This window comes from Vicia villosa, unplaced genomic scaffold (assembly GCF_029867415.1).
Source record: "Vicia villosa cultivar HV-30 ecotype Madison, WI unplaced genomic scaffold, Vvil1.0 ctg.000351F_1_1, whole genome shotgun sequence".
Lineage (NCBI taxonomy): Eukaryota > Viridiplantae > Streptophyta > Magnoliopsida > Fabales > Fabaceae > Vicia > Vicia villosa.
The window spans coordinates 234,684-255,352 of record NW_026705157.1 but is presented as its reverse complement, the minus strand read 5'-3'; the positions used below and the strand labels follow the sequence as shown (position 1 = coordinate 255,352).

The window sequence follows — 20,669 nt, the reverse complement described above, 5'->3', positions numbered from 1 at the left end:
TCTTTTCTGGATTTTTTATTTAATCCTGGGAGCAATTGATTGGAATCACATATTACACATGATTCGAATCACGTGGCCTATGATTCGAATCACACAATGCACTTAATTCGAATCAACAACAAATGGTCTAAATTTCATATTTTCTTTTATTTCACTCACTTACTCATTTGACACATTACATGCATTGACCTTTTTTTAGTATTTTGTGTGCTTCATCTCAAGCACAAACATGAGCTTTTAGTTAAACTTTTCATAAAAGAATTCATATTCATTTGTGAAAGTTTTCATAATTGTTGTGTGAATTTTCTGTGAAAATTAACCATCCATTGGAAACTATTGCAATCAGAAATGTTTCATCTTCAACCTCATTTCTTTTTCACATCTTTATCTTGAGTAGATGTTAATTGATTGGGGGAGATAATGTCTTGAAATTAATCGCTCTTGGAGACCTGTTTAAAGGTTTTCAGGTTCTTGCAAGATTGGGGTTGTTATCACTGGTGTTGACAAATTCTAGTGAAAAGAAGAATGTCTTTTCTCCAGAATTGCCTAAGTATTGACTGTGTGGAAGGTTACGGATAAGACGAAGTTCTTTTTACATCTCTGGATAATTGTAAGAACAAGCATGCACTCACAAATGAGTTTTTGATTCATGGCAAACATCACAAGCAACCAAATACAAAAGCATAAATGAATGACTCAAGACAATGGAAGATTATGAAGCTCAAATCACTCAGAAAATGGTATTGCATCTGTTAGGTCGACCAAGCAAAGCCCTAGGTCGACTCAAAACTAGAGCAAACTCAGCAAAACTGACAAGGTCACTGTTAGGTCGACCTACCCACACTCCTAGGTCGACCTAAACTGAAGGGATTTACAGATGTCACTGTTAGGTCGACCTACCCACACTCCTAGGTCGACCTAAACTGAAGAAAAGTCACAAAAATGCATTTCAACTGACTTTAGGTCGACCTAAACCTTCAACAGGTCGACCTAACTGGAAACAACTGCATTTAGGTCGACCTAAACCTTCAACAGGTCAACCTAACTGACTTTAGGTCGACCTAAACCTTCAGCAGGTCAACCTAACAGATTTTAGGCCAACCTAATAGGTCAACCTAACTGGGACAATTTCAACTCTGCTTCTGTTAGGTCGACCTAAGCACTAAAGTAGGTCAACCTATTTGCTGAAAACTTCCCAAATTATGTGTTTTCTCTGCTCCAACATACCAGCAACTATATATATCATTCCATGTTAATTATTCATCAACACCAATGACTGAAAGATACACAAACGCTTCTCATCTTCGTTCTTCATCATCTCCAACACAATTACACATAATCATTCTTGCGTTGCGGGTTAGTGATGAGTTCGATAACGTCCATGGAACGGAATTGAAGATTCCTAGTGGGTGAAGGTTTGTGGGGTTTGTTGGTGAATAAAATCTGCGGGTTTTGTCCTCCACGACGGGTGGTTCTTGGGGGTTTTTATCAAGAGACGTTCATTGAGGATTTGGCTGAGTGTAACGATTGAGGAACGGGGAGTTCAAGGAATCAAGACACTGTAGAAGGGAATCAAAGTGAAGCTCTTGGATAACCTTGATCTTGTTCAAGATTAAGGGGAAAGAAGATTCAAAGGATCGACATAATTGGTTTATCGTTTATCGCTTTGTTATCTTCTTTGTATATACTACTTTCAACATTAATGAAAGATTACCCAATTTCAATTTGGAATTGGGGGCAGACGTAGTCGTAGCGAGGACGATCGACGAACTGCCTAAACAAATATCGTGTTCTTGTCGCTTTTACTTTTTCATTTACATTCTGTTCATATTTGGTTATAATAGCAAATTGATCAACGATTCGAGTGTTAAGATTGTGAATTAAGAACCTATATAAATATCACAATCCATCACATATTGAATCACCATCAATTTGATCATTATCACCAAGTGTTTTTATATTTGTTTCTATCACTCTTACTGCATTGCAAACATTGTCCATCATACAAGAAGTTAATCTGATTTTCAATAAGAGCAACGCTTTGATTCTGCAACATATACTCTTATCACTTATCTCAAGTCTTCGACTGGTTTTAAACACATATATAATCGTTTCGATAGTGGTTCGGAATAGACGCGAGTCGATTCAGAATCACTTCCGCTGAAAAGTCGTTTAACTCCGTAAAACTGTGAACGATCTATTCACCCCCCTCTAGATCCTAAGGCCAGCGTCTAACAAGTGGCATCAAGAGCTCTGGTTTATTCCGTGCTACGTGAAACACTTATTGGAAAGATGGCTTCCGGACCTAAAGGGGCTCATAATAGAGCTCCAGTTTTCAACGGTGAAAACTATGGCTATTGGAAGGATTGTATGTGTGTCCACATCAATGCAATTGATAGGAACATCTGGACAGCTATTGTCAATGGTCCCTTTCAGATCACCATGACAAATGCAGCTGGTGCAGTTGTTCCAAAACCAGAAAATACTTGGGATGCTGAAGATGAAAAGAGACATGCATACGATTGGAAAGCGAGAAACATTCTAATCTCAGCTCTAGGAGTTGATGAATACTATCGCGTTTCCCATTGTAGATCCGCTAAAGCTATGTGGGACACATTGCAAGTTGCCCACGAGGGAACGGATGATGTCAAACTAGCTAGAATCAATACGCTAACTCAAGAATTCGAACTCTTCCACATGGAAGATGGTGAATCCATCAAAAACATGCAGAAGAGATTCGTTCACTTGAAAAATCGTTTAAATTCTCTTGATAGACCTGTTTCCAATGCAGTTGCTACTAACAAAATCTTAAGATGTTTGAACAGGGAATGGCAACCCAAAGTTACAGCAATAAAGGAAGCAAATGATCTAAACACTTTAGACATCACAACTCTATTTGGTAAACTAGAGGAACATGAACAACACCTTAAATGCCTTGACATGCATGAGAAAAGGACAAAGAAAGAAAAGAACATGGAGAAAGAGGTAGAGAAGAAGTCAATAGCTCTAAAAGCTTCGAGCTCCAAGACCTCAAAACGAGAGCCAAAGGATAGTGACACAAGTGATGACGAAGACTCCGATGATGAGGAAATGGGACTGTTTGTGCGAAGATACAACAAATATCTAAAGAAAAATGGAGCAAAACATTCCGACAAAGGCAAAAGATCGTATACTCCTTTATATAGTAAATACACTTTTGTACCAAAATTATCAACTAGCAAAACTCCATATTCTCATCATATTACCTGTCATTATTGTTGCAAAAAGGGACATACCATTGAAAAATGCAAATTTAGGAGAATTTTAGTTCCTAAAGGAGTATTTCAATGGTTGCCTAAGTGCAACAAATTGTGTACTCACTACCAAGGACCCAATGAAAATTGGGGACCTCCCTCTTTAAATTAATCTTGCAGGAAAAGTGTCTTGACATTGCCGAAAGGTTGTGGTTCCTTGATAGCGGATGTTCAAGACACATGACTGGAGACCTATCTCTTTTCGTTGAGTTTCAAGCAAAGAAAAAGGGGTATGTCACCTATGGAGATAATAATCGGGGAGCCATACTTGGTAAAGGAAGTGTAGGTAACCCTTCTACCACTACTATAACTGATGTGCTGCTAGTAGAAGGTCTTAAACATAATCTTTTAAGTATAACTCAATTGTGTGACAAAGATTTTAAAGTAATGTTTACAAATTCTGGCTGCACAATAGAACATACTAAGAAAAGAGACATTATGTTTAAGGGCTTAAGAGTAAACAACATCTACATGCTAAAGCTGATGAGGGCATATTCCTTGGTTACTCACAATCTAGCAAAGCATATCGGATATATAATAAGAGATTACTTATAGTAGAAGAGTCAATACACGTGTCTTTTGATGAATCTTATGCAAAATATGTCGAGAAAGGTCTTTCATTTAATGGTGCAGGTCCGTCCACTGAAGACATTGTCAAGAATAAGGAAGACGAGAATGAAAGTATTGTAAAGAAAGATGCTGAGAGAGAGAAAGATGAGTCTCACAATGAAAATGAAAAAGAAAGCATCTCAAACAATGAAGAACTTCCCAAGGCCTGGACAAATGTGAAAGACCATCCAATTGACAATATAATAGGAGACATCTCAAGGGGCGTTACAACACGCTCAAAGATAAGTAACTTCTGTCATCATTTTGCTTTTGTTTCACAAGTTGAGCCGAAAAACGCTAAGGATGCATTACTTGATGAGCATTGGCTAATGGCCATGCAAGAAGAATTAAACCAATTTAAACGGAATGATGTTTGGGACTTAGTCCCTCATCCGGGAGATCATCAAGTAATAGGCACTAGATGGGTTTTTCGTAACAAACTTGATGAAAACGGCGTTATTACTAGAAACAAAGCTAGATTAGTTGCCCAAGGTTATAATCAAGAGGAAGGTATTGATTATGAAGAGACATACGCTCCTGTAGCACGTCTCGAAGCTATTCGTCTCTTACTTGCTTATGCTTGTTCTAAAGACTTCAAACTATTCCAAATGGATGTTAAACGTGCCTTTCTAAATGGCTATATAAATGAAGAAGTCTATGTTGCTCAGCCACCCGGCTTTGAGAATTTCATGTATCCAACTCATGTCTATAAGCTGAAACGTGCTCTATACGGTCTTAAACAAGCCCCTCGGGCTTGGTACGAACGTTTGAGCAAATTTCTCCTTAGTCAAGGGTACTCTAGGGGTAAAGTTGACACTACTCTCTTTATTAAAAGAAAAGATAAAGATATTCTCTTAGTCCAAATTTATGTAGATGACATTATATTTGGGTCGACTAATGCAAAACTTGTCAAAGATTTTTCTAAGCTTATGCAGAGTGAATTTGAGATGAGTCTCATAGGTGAGCTAAATTTCTTCCTTGGCCTACAAATCAAGCAACTCAGTCATGGAACGTTTGTAAATCAAACTAAATACTGTACGGAGCTGCTCAAAAGATTTGAAATGAGTGAAGCAAAAGAGATTGACACACCTATGGCAACAAATACTAACCTAGACAAAGATGAGAAAGATATCAATCTTGTCCAAAGGAATCTCACTTAAAAGTTGTCAAAAGAATTCTGCGACATCTACGTGGAACTCCTACATATGGCCTATGGTATCCGAAGGGAAATGAGTGTTATTTGGTGGGATTCTCCGACTCAGATTTTGCTGGCTGCAAATCCGATAGAAAGAGCACCAGTGGAACATGTCATCTATTCTCAAATTCATTGATAAGTTGGCATAGCAAGAAACAAGTATCGGTTGCATTATCTACTACTGAGGCAAAATATGTAGCTGTCGGAAGCTGCTGTGCGCAGATATTATGGCTCAAGCAACAACTTCTTGACTTTGGTATTAAGCTTGATCGTATACCTATCATGTGCGACAACACAAGTGCCATAAACTTGAAGAGCAAGAAGCAACTAGCTGACATCTTCACCAAACCTCTTGCAACGGAGCAGTTCTTCAACATTCATAGGGAATTAGGGATATTAGATATCTCTAATTTTGAGCTAAATGCGTTTGTTTCCTTAATTTTATTCCTTTACTTTATATATATATTGATTATGCTCAAGCTAACATCTCTCTCAGTATGAAGGTAGTTCATCATCAAATCAAGCATCATTCCACATTGACTAGAGGAATATACTTCATTATACGAAATGATGACGAGATACCTACAATTGAGAAAGTGGTAACATGTTTGTTGTTCACTTCCAAAAATATCATTGATGCTATAATATGCTATCAATTAACATGTTTATAGTGACTTCTTATATGCTTCTCCACCTATCTCATTTACATGTATATGTTGTTCATCATTACTCATAACATATCATGTTTGGACATAAAAATAGTAGAATAAGCATACATCTAACATGTTTGGGCAAACGTTAGCGAGTATTGCATTAGTTCATTGCATTGCATCTCATTTCTGTCATATTATTATGTCTTTTATTACTTGAACTTAAGCTTGGTTTGTACCTTTAAATATGTTTGGATATTATGCTCTATTTCTTTACTATTGTGTTATGTAAGACATTGTTTTGTTTAGATTATTTTGTTATTCTCTTATACTATTCTCCTGGTTTCTTTCTTTTTGATGTTGACAAAGGGGGAGATGAGTTGAGAGTACGGGAGAGCTTAGTACGGGGGAGCTTAGTACGGGGGAGCTTACGCATACAAGACCGGGGGAGCTTTCGTCATTTAATCAAATGTTTGCCATCATCAAAAAGGGGGAGTTTGTAAGAACAAGCATGCACTCACAAATGAGTTTTTGATTCATGGCAAACATCACAAGCAACCAAATACAAAAGCATAAATGAATGACTCAAGACAATGGAAGATTATGAAGCTCAAATCACTCAGAAAATGGTATTGCATCTGTTAGGTCGACCAAGCAAAGCCCTAGGTCGACTCAAAACTAGAGCAAACTCAGCAAAACTGACAAGGTCACTGTTAGGTCGACCTACCCACACTCCTAGGTCGACCTAAACTGAAGGGATTTACAGATGTCACTGTTAGGTCGACCTACCCACACTCCTAGGTCGACCTAAACTGAAGAAAAGTCACAAAAATGCATTTCAACTGACTTTAGGTCGACCTAAACCTTCAACAGGTCGACCTAACTGGAAAAAACTGCATTTAGGTCGACCTAAACCTTCAACAGGTCAACCTAACTGACTTTAGGTCGACCTAAACCTTCAGCAGGTCAACCTAACAGATTTTAGGCCAACCTAACAGGTCAACCTAACTGGGACAATTTCAACTCTGCTTCTGTTAGGTCGACCTAAGCACTAAAGTAGGTCAACCTATTTGCTGAAAACTTCCCAAATTATGTGTTTTCTCTGCTCCAACATACCAGCAACTATATATATATCATTCCATGTTAATTATTCATCAACACCAATGACTGAAAGATACACAAACGCTTCTCATCTTCGTTCTTCATCATCTCCAACACAATTACACATAATCATTCTTGCGTTGCGGGTTAGTGATGAGTTCGATAACGTCCATGGAATGGAATTGAAGATTCCTAGTGGGTGAAGGTTTGTGGGGTTTGTTGGTGAATAAAATCTGCGGGTTTTGTCCTCCACAACGGGTGGTTCTTGGGGGTTTTTATCAAGAGACGTTCATTGAGGATTCGGCTGAGTGTAACGATTGAGGAACGGGGAGTTCAAGGAATCAAGACACTGCAGAAGGGAATCAAAGTGAAGCTCTTGGATAACCTTGATCTTGTTCAAGATTAAGGGGGAAGAAGATTCAAAGGATCGACATAATTGGTTTATCGTTTATCGCTTTGTTATCTTCTTTGTATATACTACTTTCAACATTAATGAAAGATTACCCAATTTCAATTTGGAATTGGGGGCAGACGTAGTCGTAGCGAGGACGATCGACGAACTGCCTAAACAAATATCGTGTTCTTGTCGCTTTTACTTTTTCATTTACATTCTGTTCATATTTGGTTATAATAGCAAATTGATCAACGATTCGAGTGTTAAGATTGTGAATTAAGAACCTATATAAACATCACAATCCATCACATATTGAATCACCATCAATTTGATCATTATCACCAAGTGTTTGTATATTTGTTTCTATCACTCTTACTGCATTGCAAACATTGTCCATCATACAAGAAGTTAATCTGATTTTCAATAAGAGCAACGCTTTGATTCTGCAACATATACTCTTATCACTTATCTCAAGTCTTCGACTGGTTTTAAACACATATATAATCGTTTCGATAGTGGTTCGGAATAGACGCGAGTCGATTCAGAATCACTTCCGCTGAAAAGTCGTTTAACTCCGTAAAACTGTGAACGATCTATTCACCCCCCTCTAGATCCTAAGGCCAGCGTCTAACAATAATTTCACCGCTCAAAGATTCGGTAGGATCAAGGGGTTGATTGCTACATACAAAGGCTTAGAGTAGAATTGGTGTTATTGGAAGATTGGAAGCATTAATCGAGTGAAGATTGCGCAGAAGGGTTTGGCAGTTGGCCATCTATACAAGTCAAGATCTGGAATTGAAGTTTTATTGTCTTTAGCATTGTTACGGATAAGTGGTTGTAAGACATCTTTGTGTATTTATCAAAATGTGATGGAATTATGCAGGTACTTTCAATAGTGCACGTAGACTCAAGCGAGGACGAAAGAGTGGAAGCACTTTTAAATCATTGTGTCATCTCTCTCTCTCTCTCTCTCTCTCTCTCTCTCTCTCTCTCTCTCTCTCTCTCTCTCTCCCTTTTTAATTTTAATTTCGTAGAACATATGTGTTTAGGTTTACATTTTGGTAATAGAGATTTAATTTGATAAAATTAGGTTCTGTTTGAATTGGGAAACCATTAAGAGCTTTAGTGGTGATTAAAATTTGCTAAACATCGTGCTTTTAGAATGATTTGTTGATAAATTGTGTAACCACATCTCATGACTTATTTAATTGATTCAATTACATACATTGTGTTTCTTCGTTTAGTTATTACGATATTTCTAAAGTGATTTGGGTTGCTACCTGATAATTGTCTATTGAGTACAATTTTACATTTTCGCTTAATAACCTTCAACGCGCAAACTCTAAAAAACCTCTCATTATTCGTATTTGAAGAATTGGTTGACTTTTGTTTTTAAGTATATTCACCCCCTCTAGACTATTTTCTATTTCCATATTCACATCCAACAATCCTAATACAGTTACATGGATTAACTGATTAAGAGCTTTTATAATCGATTAAAAGTTTTTTCACCATTCTCTAATTGATCTAACCACAAATCAGCTAGTTTGATAAAAGTTAGCACAAATGACAAAGACGGACATTCGATGACCAGGAAACGAACTTTGACTTGTCTGGTGATTTCCTCTTCCCGAAAGGCGGCGAGAAGCTTGACGTAACATCATGGCCTAGTGGTAGTGCCATTGAAGCCATGTAGGCTGGACCCCATTTATGAATTCAAATGAGTGTGGTTGAGCTGAAAAGTGGTGAACAGATGGACGTACATTATGTCGACGGAGCTCCCTTGGTCGACCAGAATACGATGAACGTCAAAGTTTGCTATTTTTAATCTCCCGAGAAAAGGAATACTGGAGTTGGGAGATCCACCCAGCGGCTCCTCGAGATAGAAGGTGGCAGGCTCAGATTTTCTACAGAACTTATTGAGGGTCGCATTTTGGTTTGAACTTGCGTCGACCAGCTCATGAAAATTCCTTTTCACCTACCCTACCGTGAGCTGGTTGAACCCTTCGCTAGATATAACCATAAAGGATGGGAACTTTTCCCACGTGCTATGGGTAGACAAGGGCATATTAGCCTTGTCGGAGACGTAGAAATCTTCAAGCTGAGAGATGCACAGGGAGACCTGTAGTAGGACAACTTCGTCAGAGGGTTTCTCCTCCTCGACCATTTTGTCTCACGGACATCCTATCGAGGGCCTCGCCCTTCTTAGTATATTGTTTCAGCCGACCTTCCCTAATTAAGGTCTCGATTGCATCCTTGAGGTGGATGCAATCTTCGGTGACATGGCCGTGACTCTTGTGTAACAGGGAATATTTAGTTTTGTCGGCTCCTAGCTTAGGGGGTGTAGCCTTGGGAAACCAGACCCCACCTTATTTTAACTTGACATTGGTACACTCGACGAGGATATGCTTGCGGGGAGCGGTCAACAAAGTGTACTAGTGAAACGGTCAGACAGCCCCCTGTGCTCGCGAGAGTCATGGGGCTTATCATCTCTCTTTTTCTCCCTTCCTCGTTGAGGTGGTTGTTGAAGCGGTAAAGCGGCAGCAAAAATAAGTATTTCTTTAGTGCTATTGAATTGCCGTTCGAAAATTTCTCGCGTTTATGAGTTTGGATTGAAATGGGTTTAAAGTAAATGCGGGAATTAAACTTATAAAAAGAATTTCATTCTTCAGAAAGGATAGAACTCTCGGGTTTGCATTTCATCTACCCTATCAAATACTTAAACTTACTACCCAATTGTACTCAACCTAAATCACTTGTCAATATTATCATGTACCACTCACACAAAGGTTATGTCTAACGCAAAGTGAGAAATCAACCATTTTGCTCTTGTCGGCGATTTCTCAGCACAACACGAACAACACAGAGGCACTAAGAGTCGATACATAAGTGGATACTAAGCCTTAATCTATCTATAGAATTAAAACCCAATAGATGTTCATCCTAAATCCGGATTCGTAGTTTCCATTTCTGCAACAACCCAAATCCAAATAAAGAAAGCAATCATCAACATCGATTTGTAAAACGAGTTTCATACAACACCATGAACAATAAGTATACATATAATCAAGGTAAAGTTCGATAAAAAATCCAATAAATAGAGATTAAACAAAGAAGAGAAGAAGAGGAACCAAACATTTCTTGGTTTGTCAACACCAATCGATGAGAAATTTGACCTCAGATCATCCAGATGCAAGCTCAAATGTTGTTTGGTAAGCTCTCTAGACCAAAAAATGAAGGTTGATGTGTTGGGAACAAATACCCCAAAACATAACCTAAAAAAATGGGTATTTTGGCCCTTTTAATGTGTTTCTGCCCAGCTGATCTCGCTAAGCGATAGCAGAGCTCGCTATGCAAACTCTGCTGCAACATGAAAACTTGTTTCGACCATAACTTGAGAACCGTAACTCCGATTTGCGTCCGGTTCGAAGCATTGGATAGCTTATTCAATTTCCTATCTAAAAATGACTAAATATATACAAAATTGATAATTTTTCTTATATTTTCTTTGATTCTTATTCATTGATGAAATGCTCAAAATCGCGCGTTTCAAGCGGTGCCTTCGACACTTTACTGCTCATGCTCAAATTACGCATCAATACCTACAAAATGAATAGAAAACTATCAAACAGTACATACATACCCAAAAAATTTATTAAATACAATTTATATATAATTATACAAAAAGTGGGGGACTCATTCAAAGAATACAATGCAAAAGAATCGATAAGTGCCACAAAACAATAGTGGAAATAACGACATTTTGGCACTTATAAGTGGTGCTGGGTTGTCGTACTTCAAGCCTCTGGTGCCTTCCTGATACATTAAATCTTGGGTCATGGCGCCCTTCTTGAAAGTTATGGGGAACAATATGCAATTGATAGCACCCCTGACGTTGCGGTTGTCGAGCATAACACTGATGTTTTCAATGTGATCGTCCGGGTATGTTGTGCCATCATATGTCGCTAGAGATGATAATTTTTCCATCCCGACGGGAGCAGAGTCTCCATAATCGCTCGAGACAGTGGACCAAGGGTTTCATCTTTATCGCTTCAGATTGGTGAGGGAGACGGGGAGGAGTCGAGCCGAGGGCCTCTGTCGTGGCGTGGTGAGCCTTTGATCGACCCTTCAACTTTTTCGGATGAACGATAACTCTGCTCTTCCTGTGAATGGGAGAGTGTCACTCCTTTCGAGGATGAGTGCGATCACGCTTAGTGACCACGGGCTATTGCCTTTCCATTCGAGGGCGACAACTAGCTGGTTGCGGAGAGAGGCTTTGAGACTCATCCCTTTGGTGCCTCCATGGGGGAGAGCATGAACAGGTTTCTCGTCGTCCCGGGGATGGGCTACGATATCTCGATCGTCGGTATCTCCTTGGGGGAACATGGTCTACGATCCTTCTCTAGCATTTCAATTTGTTGGTTTTGGTGGAAAATGAGGAAGTTGGTTTAATTGATCACCACCGTGGTAGGATCAGTGTTAGGTGGCACGAGAATTTCTTGATAGACATCAAGGGTCTCATTATGTTAGGCGACACTGTGGACCACGTCATTGAAAGATGAGGAGACAGTCTGCCTGTCCCTGGGGTCACCTTGTTTTTGACCAGCTGTCGCGTTGTTGTGGTTGTCGCCGGCAGCGAAGGTAGGGGGACAGTTTCCTTAACGTTATCATCGTGTTGGCTGGTCATGATGATCGATATGTTTTGGAGTTTGAGTTTGCTTTGGTTTGTTTTGGAAAAAGATGGGGGAGCAAAGAATCCCCACCGTCGGTGCCACTGATCTTACCAAGATCACAACAATCTTCAGTGGTCGGCAACACTTGAACTTCTGCGGTTGATGAAAAAAAGAGGGGTTGTACCTGCAAGATACTCCAATGCCAAAGTAAGGTTCAAAGTGAAAAGTGCAAGTACGAAGTTAGAAAGAATGATTAGAATACCTGACCCTCCTGTGGAAGAGGTATTTATAGTGCCCCCAGTGTTGGGCCAAGGTGTCCATTGTGGGATGGATTCTCCGACCCACAATAGAAGATTGCCAAGATCCTACATGGGTAGAGAAGACCAGCGTGTGATCTTCGTTCTAGGTTAACTGCCCCGCAATCTTCGGATGTTGGAAGACCGGTTCTTTTGGAGGGCAGTTGGCCACATGCCTTTGAGGGGCACGTGAGTGAGAGGCTCCCCAACGACTATCGCAGTTTTAGCCACTTCGTTGGGCCTTCCTTGTAGTAGCGTTAGACTAGGCCATACCCGACGGTGGGCCATCCACAGACCCAATCCATAACACTTTCCATTTATGTCTCCCCCCTAAATATGAGAACCCCTATATTTTCTCTCAACACTAACCCAAGTGTTTGAACTTTCACACTAAACCCTAATAATCAACTTCAATCATAACTATGAGTGATGGTGAATCTTATAACTCACTGGATAAACCTACTATGTCAAGTTAGTGAAACATAATAGTGTACATAAAACAACAAGAACTCCTTGTAAACCTAGCGCTCTATTATTTTTAATGTGACTGCTTGAATTCCAATGCAGGTTGTGAGCTCCTTATATAGCATAATATTTCAAGATTTTTCTTCATGGATATTTGATTTCATCTAGAATTGATGCAAAATTTGTTGGATATTATTTGTCCCTTAAATCTCTCCAACAAGATATAATTTTTTAATTTAAATTCAAATTTAAATCCCCATTTAAATATGAATCAATCTTCATCCTGCTGTCAAACAAATCACTTAATCATATTGTTAAATCAATAACACTAAAATCTTTAACAAATCTTTTGAAGAACATACTCCAAAATGCAGCAGTCTGGCATGTTGAGCAAAAGCTCAGATGTCGTACCACATATTGTGACATCGTGTCCAACGTGTGTCCTTTCTGCAGTACCATACATCTTAAGCGAGCTAGATCAACTTGAACATGTTGAACATTTCTCCATGTTGTTTTGCAAAATGCAGCTAATCCAAATGACAATTTCACAAAAAACTTCACATAATTTAATTAAATAGAAGAATATCCACTATACACTCCTTTAGATTTAAGATATCTCATATTTTAAAGATAGAAAAATATATGTGCAGATAAATTAATCAATATAGATTTTTTTTGTTGACTATGACATATAGTGAAAGTCACTTCTTATTTATGCTTTCAAAAGATAGTTTAAACATGTCCATCTATCATTTTTATTAACTTTTTAATGAGTTAAGTTTTTTGTCACTTATTTATTTATTTATTTTCAATAAATTTCCTTGTTAAATAAAAAACAGATTATTATTGAACAAAATAATTAACAACGATTAAAATAATGAATTTTACATTTTTTTATGACTTTATCCAAATAACTTAGAAGTTCAAACACATTTTGTAATTATTTGAAATAACAAAATCGGAGACCATAACCCAGAATCCAACGCGGGAGAATCGGGAAAGGATTCTCTAACGTTCATGCGGGAATGTTAGAGTAACTTTTACAGCTTTTCAACCGTACAATCCATAAAAACGTTCAGATGCATCCACGTGTTTTTTTAAACAATTAAAATTGAAATTAGGAGAGGATGAAATGCAAATATGCTGAAAACGATAAAACCTAAAATTCCCAAATCTTCTCCTTCGGTCGGCGTCATCTACCACCACGCTGTCTCCATTGTTCATCTTTTTCTGACTCAAACCGTGACCCTTTGTTGTTGTCGCCGCCTCATTCGCCACTGCCACCTGCCGCCTCCACCGGTTCTTTTTCTGGCTCCTACGATTCTTCTTCGTCTTTTCATCTCCGTCGGTGTTACGGTCTCAATTGTTTTCAAATATCATGTAAGATTTGGAAAATTATTGAATTTCAAACTCGTGAGTTGAATTCAATGGTTGTTTTTTGGTGAAAAGTTGAATTCAACTGTAATTTAGGGATTCTCTAAAAAACAAATTACTCAACTTTGATTCTGTTCATGAAACATAAAACTATACATGTTAAAATTGGACTGTGATATGTTTGGTTTGTATTATTGCAGGTGTATTAGAAGAAAGGATTCTGATATGTTTGGTTTATAATTGGTATTATGAAGACATTGTATACAATTTGTATTATGCTTGGTTTGACTTATGCAGGCAAAGCATGAAGGAGAAATTTTGGTGCATGCAGACAATTGTGAAGTAGCATACTTAATTTTCGGCAACGTTTGAATCATAAAGAAGACAAGTAAACAAATTTGATTCAAGTACTATACTTGTGAAGCATAAAGAAGATGAAGAAACAAAATAGTTTTAGGCCATAATGTACTTTTAGGATATAATGTATAATTTGATAGTTTGTCAAGTTCAAAGTAACAGGATCAGTTTTTGATCTCTATCCATGTAATGAAATGTTATGAATAAACAAATTTTCATTTGGTTTTCATTATAATATGCAATGTTAAATTTTCCTGTCATATCATTCAAGATCTTTGTTAATGTCATAAGTTTTTAATGTTTCATACTTTGGCAACTTAATGTTAATGCCACATTTGTACTAAACAATATCAAAATTCAAAATAGGTTGAAAACTCAATGTCACAGTGACATGCTAAACTGAATTCTATTTGGGATATATGCTACACTTTGCCACAAGTTCTTAATAGAATTTTGTTTACAACTCACTGCTGTCCATTTTGGTTACAAAATTGTGCTTGAAATTATACTGTCAAGGCAATAAAAATTCTGCATGAAATTATACTATCAAAGCTATAAAAAATTTTCTTGACTTATACTATCAAAGCTATAAAAATTATGCTTGAACTTATAAAAATTCTGCTTGAACTCACAAAATTCTGCTTGAAATTATACTGTCAAAGCTATAAAAATTCTGCTTGAAATTATACTATCAAAGCTATAAAAATTCTGCTTGAATTTATACTATCAAAGCTATAAAAATTCTGCTTGAACTTATAAAAATTCTGCTTGAACTTACAAAATTCTGCTTGAAATTATACTGTCAAAGCTATAAAAATTCTGCTTGAAATTATACTATCAAACTTATAAAAACTCTGCTTGAATTTATACTATCAAAGCTATAAAAATTCTGCTTAAACTTACAAAATTCTGCTTGAAATTATACTGTCAAAGCTATAAAAATTCTGCTTGAACTTATACTATCAAATCTATAAAATCTTGTCAAAATACAAAATTTAACTAAGCATAATCACATGCAGAATTTTGGTTTCCAAAGTTACAAAATCATGATTCAAATCATGTCTAAATGCAACATTGAACTAGGCATAATTACATGTAGAATTTTGGTTTTCAAAATTACAAAATCCTGCTTCAAAGCATGTCTAACACCTTGCTTCATGAGCTACCTAATTACAATTTCCAATTCATCAAGTATTGTACCAAAAAATAGTAACACCAAAATATCAATATAATGTATTCCCAATAATTATAACTTAGTGATTAATTAACTTCGATCGCTATAATGATGTAGTATTTGTTTCATTTAGGGGCGCCTACAAAGTAACAAAAATTAATTAACATCATGATATGTAAAAATAATGATAATCACTTTTCAAAGACAAGACAACTTAAATTACCATCAAAAGTGTTGTGAAGCTAAACTAATCCTTTTGTGTTTGAGGGAGTTCATTAAGTGGAGGTGCTGAACAACATACATCATCAATCAAACCACTTGTTAATGCTTTTTCTTGAGATACTTGGCTGCGAGACTTTCCTCTAGACGTGATACTTATTTTTTTAGCAGGTTGTCATTCAACCCAACTCTTAAGTCGCCTTTGTCTCTTTAAACCCAATCATTTCTTGAATCCCTTCGGTTGCGTAAGATCGTGACTTGGAAATGTTGGATTCTCATCACTATGATCTTCATTGTCTCTGTTTTGCAAGCGAAGTTCCATTATTTTCTTTCGCGCAACTTCTATACTTTCATCAACGATTGTGAGGTACTCTTCGTAGGACGATGCGTCAGTCGCAACTCTAATGAATTTAGAGACAATTTGTCTAAGTTTTCGTGTTCTAGATAGAATTGGATCTCCTTCAACATCTTTCCCCCTAAAATCCTGCACAACACCGCAACAAGCTTCCCTTGTCCACCTTCGTAAAATGTACCTCACAGGAATAACCTTAACATCGTTTACTTCAAACACTTTTAATGTGTGTGAACAAAGTATGCCAAATGTTTCAAACTTTCTACAACTACAAGTAATGGAGATTGAAGTATGGTCAAATGATACCATCCAAGTTCCTTCATGATTGACCATAGTGATAACATATTCGCATAGAGATGGAGACTCGTTTCTTTCTGATATCGATAAAGCTAAGAATAACTTAAACTCATTTTGGAAAATCTCAAATACAGTGTGTGTATACTTTTGCCATTTGTAATATTATTGGAGACTTCTCATATTTTAACCTTGCAAGCTTATGCGATGACTCATAATCACAACTTAACTCGTTTCCTCTCTTCTCCTCAACAACTCGCTCAAAGTGTTTGAAGAATTGCATGATATCCACATTCGGTTTCATACAAGATTTAAAGTGAGCATTTAGACTTTCACTAACTTGTGTACTTCGTATGCCAAGTGTGAATGCTTTCTTCATGTAGCATGAAGCCCATTTTCTTTTAATAGCATAAACAGATTTGATCCAATTATTTTCATAAAGATTGTAGTTATTGACCAAATCAGCCCAAGCTATCTCAAAATCTGCTTCGTGGTCGAATTCAAACATGCATTTTTTGAAATCTCTTAAAAAAAAGCTTCCACCCTTCATCAAATTCCCAAGGTGTTTGATTCCGTTCTGCAACAAATGCCAAGTGCATAAACCGTGTTGAGTCTCAGGCATTACTTCAGTAAATGCTCTAGCCATAGCTTGATCTTGGTCGGTGAAGACAGTCTTTGGTTTTTTGTTGCTATGTGCTTGTAAGAATGTATCAAATAACCATTTAAATGACTCGATTGTCTCGTCATACAATAATGCAACACCGAAAATCACAGAACGTCTATAGTTATTAAAACCAGAAAATAAAGCGAGTGATCTATTAGCATGGTTTGTATAATATGTAGTGTCCAATGACACCACATCACCAAAGTATCCGTAATCTAAAACCATATTTGCATCACACCAAAACACATTTGTGATTTGTTCTTCTATAATATGCATGAAAAAAAGATGGATTCTCCAAAAATTGCCGCTGAAAGTATTGTGAAAGACATCCAGCATCACCGTACACCATACGTCTTTGTCTTCTTGCATTGAGATAATTTTTTAGATCCAAACGTGTATATCCAAGATTAGAACTATGCCCCGCCTGTGTGTACATAAGTTGAAATGTGGACTCCTGTCGTATTCCAGAGTCATCAGCTAAATCAATTTCATATGTTTGGACCTCAGTTATCTTTCTATGTGATGCTAGCATGTGTGTGGTCTCTGGTTGTTACAAAGAATGATTATGATTCTCTATGAATTCATGAATAACAAATTTTTTATTCTTCAATACAATAGAAATCCTTGCTTTGTAATCAATTCTTGTTTCAGCTCTATGGTTACTAACAAAAGCATCTCTCTTGTCAACCTGTCGTAGTCCTTCCTTGCAACAAACAAACCTGCACGATGATATAGAACCTGTTTTTTTATTCTTGTTCACATAACATTTTCTAACGCCAAATCCAACGTGTGCACCGTATACGAGCCAAAACTGAAAAAGCTGTCTCTGATGAATCAAATTCCATACCAATTACTGGCTTCCAATCAATATTTGTAGATGTCATTTTTTTATCATACTTCCAAGTAAAAGAACCTGGAATTTTGAATCATATAGTTAAACAATATAGTTGAATAACATAATGTGTGTATTAGAAATTAAATACAATGAACTTTGTTTTGTCTAATTGATAAAAGGAGATAAACCACCACAGCAATAAAAAAAACTGATGAAAAAACGGAAACAAAGTCGAGAGATAACAATTTAAAATAATTGTTTCTTGCTTACCAATTTTTTTAATATTACATATTTTCTGCATTGAAATTAACAAATCAACAACAATGAAAGTAACAGAGAAATAAAAACTTTGAAAAAGTTTATTATTTGACGTTAGGATAGATTATATGAACATGTCAAGTTATTTTTCCAATCAACATATAAAAAATGTTAAAAATTAAAATCGTGTTTAGAAAACATAGAGTTACCTTGTTGAGAGGAAGAGAAAACAATGTATAAGTGGTCGGCAGTAGTTACGGTGATCGGCAAAAATACTGTAGCGAAGGAGATACAGTAATAGAAGGTGAAGTGTATTGTTGAAGGAGAAAAGAAGTTATTTGATTGAAGTTCTCAGTTGTTTCTATGCTATATTTTTAATTTATTTGTTAATAAAGCCAAAGACAGGTGGAAGCATGTGAATGGGTAGAAACATCATGTGGTTGAAAAATACTGAAAGTCACTCTAACGTTCCCGCGTAAACGTTAGAGAATCCGTTCCTGGGAGAATCGCAGCAAGAGAAAAAGAAAAAAACGCACGGAACAGAAGATGGGCGGCGCACGGAGACGACAACGGTTGCACAACCAGCCGCCGCCAGAGTAAACAGTTTAGGGAAAAGCTAACATGTGCCCCAAGGGCACATGTTAATGAGATATTTATAGAATTTTATTTTTGAAACGCGTGCATTTAATGTATCGAAACTTTAAATATGACTTTATTGCATTTAATTACATTTAACTTTTTCTATTTATAGTATCCTTAACATGTGCCCTTAGGGCACATGTTAGCATGACCCAACAGTTTATAGCGCATACGTTGCTTCGGAAATTGCCAATGGTGAGTACATTTTTTGCAGTTAAGGATTGGGCAGAATATTCAAATTTTTAAAACTTCGAGGACTAGAAAATAAATTTCAGAAATTGTCAACTGAATGATTGAAATTGCAGATTGGTCATAAAAAACACTTAAATTGCAGATATGTCTCTCACTATGTTGGCGCGTGTTTTTTTCATTCTCTACTAAACTCAGTGACCTTACTATTCAAGTGTCTTTGAAGACTTCGATTGTAACAACTAACACACTCTCACTAATCTTTTTTCTCTTCTTTCTTGCGTGATTAACGTGTGTGTGCCTTTATTTTTATTTGATTCTTGATACTGATTCGGATAGAAGCATGGTTCTTGATTCTGATTCGGATAGAAGCATGGTTCTTAATACAAAGTCCTTTTCGCAATTATACTAGCTTCTGCTTTATATAAAATCTCTAAACATAATTTTTTAAAACAATAGTAACTTACCTACAGAATCTGTTTAAAGGAAGAGTACCTTAGTTTGGTGACAGACAGGTTAATGAAGATTCATACACGGACTTGGAAGACTGTTGAAGTAAAAGAAAAGATCACTAACCCTTCTGCCTCAGGTGAATTCTCTTCTTTACATATTGAAATATTTTACTTATGCTTTCTATAATGTTTCCATGGTCATCGAATGCTAATGTTTTCCTTTTCTACTTCTTGAAGCAGAAATAGATGCAATCGAAACTGGCAGGAGCAAGTTTATGAAAGGGTAATCACTAAGCTCTATTTTAATTTAGTATCGAGAAGGAATTACTACTAATTTTTCCTATCTATATTAAATTTCTTTAGATTGATCCTACAAGAGGATTGCCCGTACATATTAAACATAAGAGTCAATTGGAAAATATTCTTGTATTCTTTGAACTGAGTAAAAGCCAGATCACTGCTGATATAAAAGATCAAGCAAGTAAAGCAGATGAATATATACGATGCGCTATAAATCATCTCAACAAGCAGCCCAACAGGCAACAGTCACCTGATGTGCAACCCAAGCAACTGTTTGGCCCGTCCAATTCTATATTTTCTCAACTGGAAATATTCGAAACAAAACTATCACCATTTAGCACAAGTGTTAGGAAAAACTAAACTTCATTGAACAACGAATTTCTTAGCAGAACAATATGGTTTCTCAAGATCACCGAGTGGCAATGCCAATTGGCAGTTCACAAGACAGTATTATAAATCAACCATCAATTGTAAAAGGTAACCATTAGTTCACTCTTTTTTGTAGATTTTTAAATGACCTTCTATGTAAGGTTTCTAGCAAACATTTATTTTCTGTTGTGAGATATTGGATCGAACTCTAGTATTGTCGAAGGGTAGTTTCTTGGTTCGACAGTTCGACAGAGTTAAGCATGAAGTCGAAGGATTGTTCACATGCTGGTGTCGAAGTGTGCATGCTGTAGTCGAAGATGGGTCTAACATGCAGATGTTGAAGATGCTAGAGTTGTTAGCATGTTAAATTAGGTTTTAGTGTTTAAACCCTAATTTGTTAAGTTAGCTTGTTTATTAAGTTGGCTTGTGTAATGGGCCTTGCTGAAAAAGCCCATTAGTTAGTATGTTAGGTTTTATTATAAATAGCATACTAGTCTCTGTCGCGGGCGAAAAATCG

At 36.8% G+C, this 20,669-nt stretch overlaps 1 pseudogene; it reads right to left on the bottom strand.

Moving 5' to 3' along the window:
* Nucleotides 1–15,828: 15,828 nt before the first annotated feature.
* Nucleotides 15,829–17,994, bottom strand: LOC131627166 (protein FAR1-RELATED SEQUENCE 5-like; annotated as a pseudogene).
* Nucleotides 17,995–20,669: the final 2,675 nt, after the last annotated feature.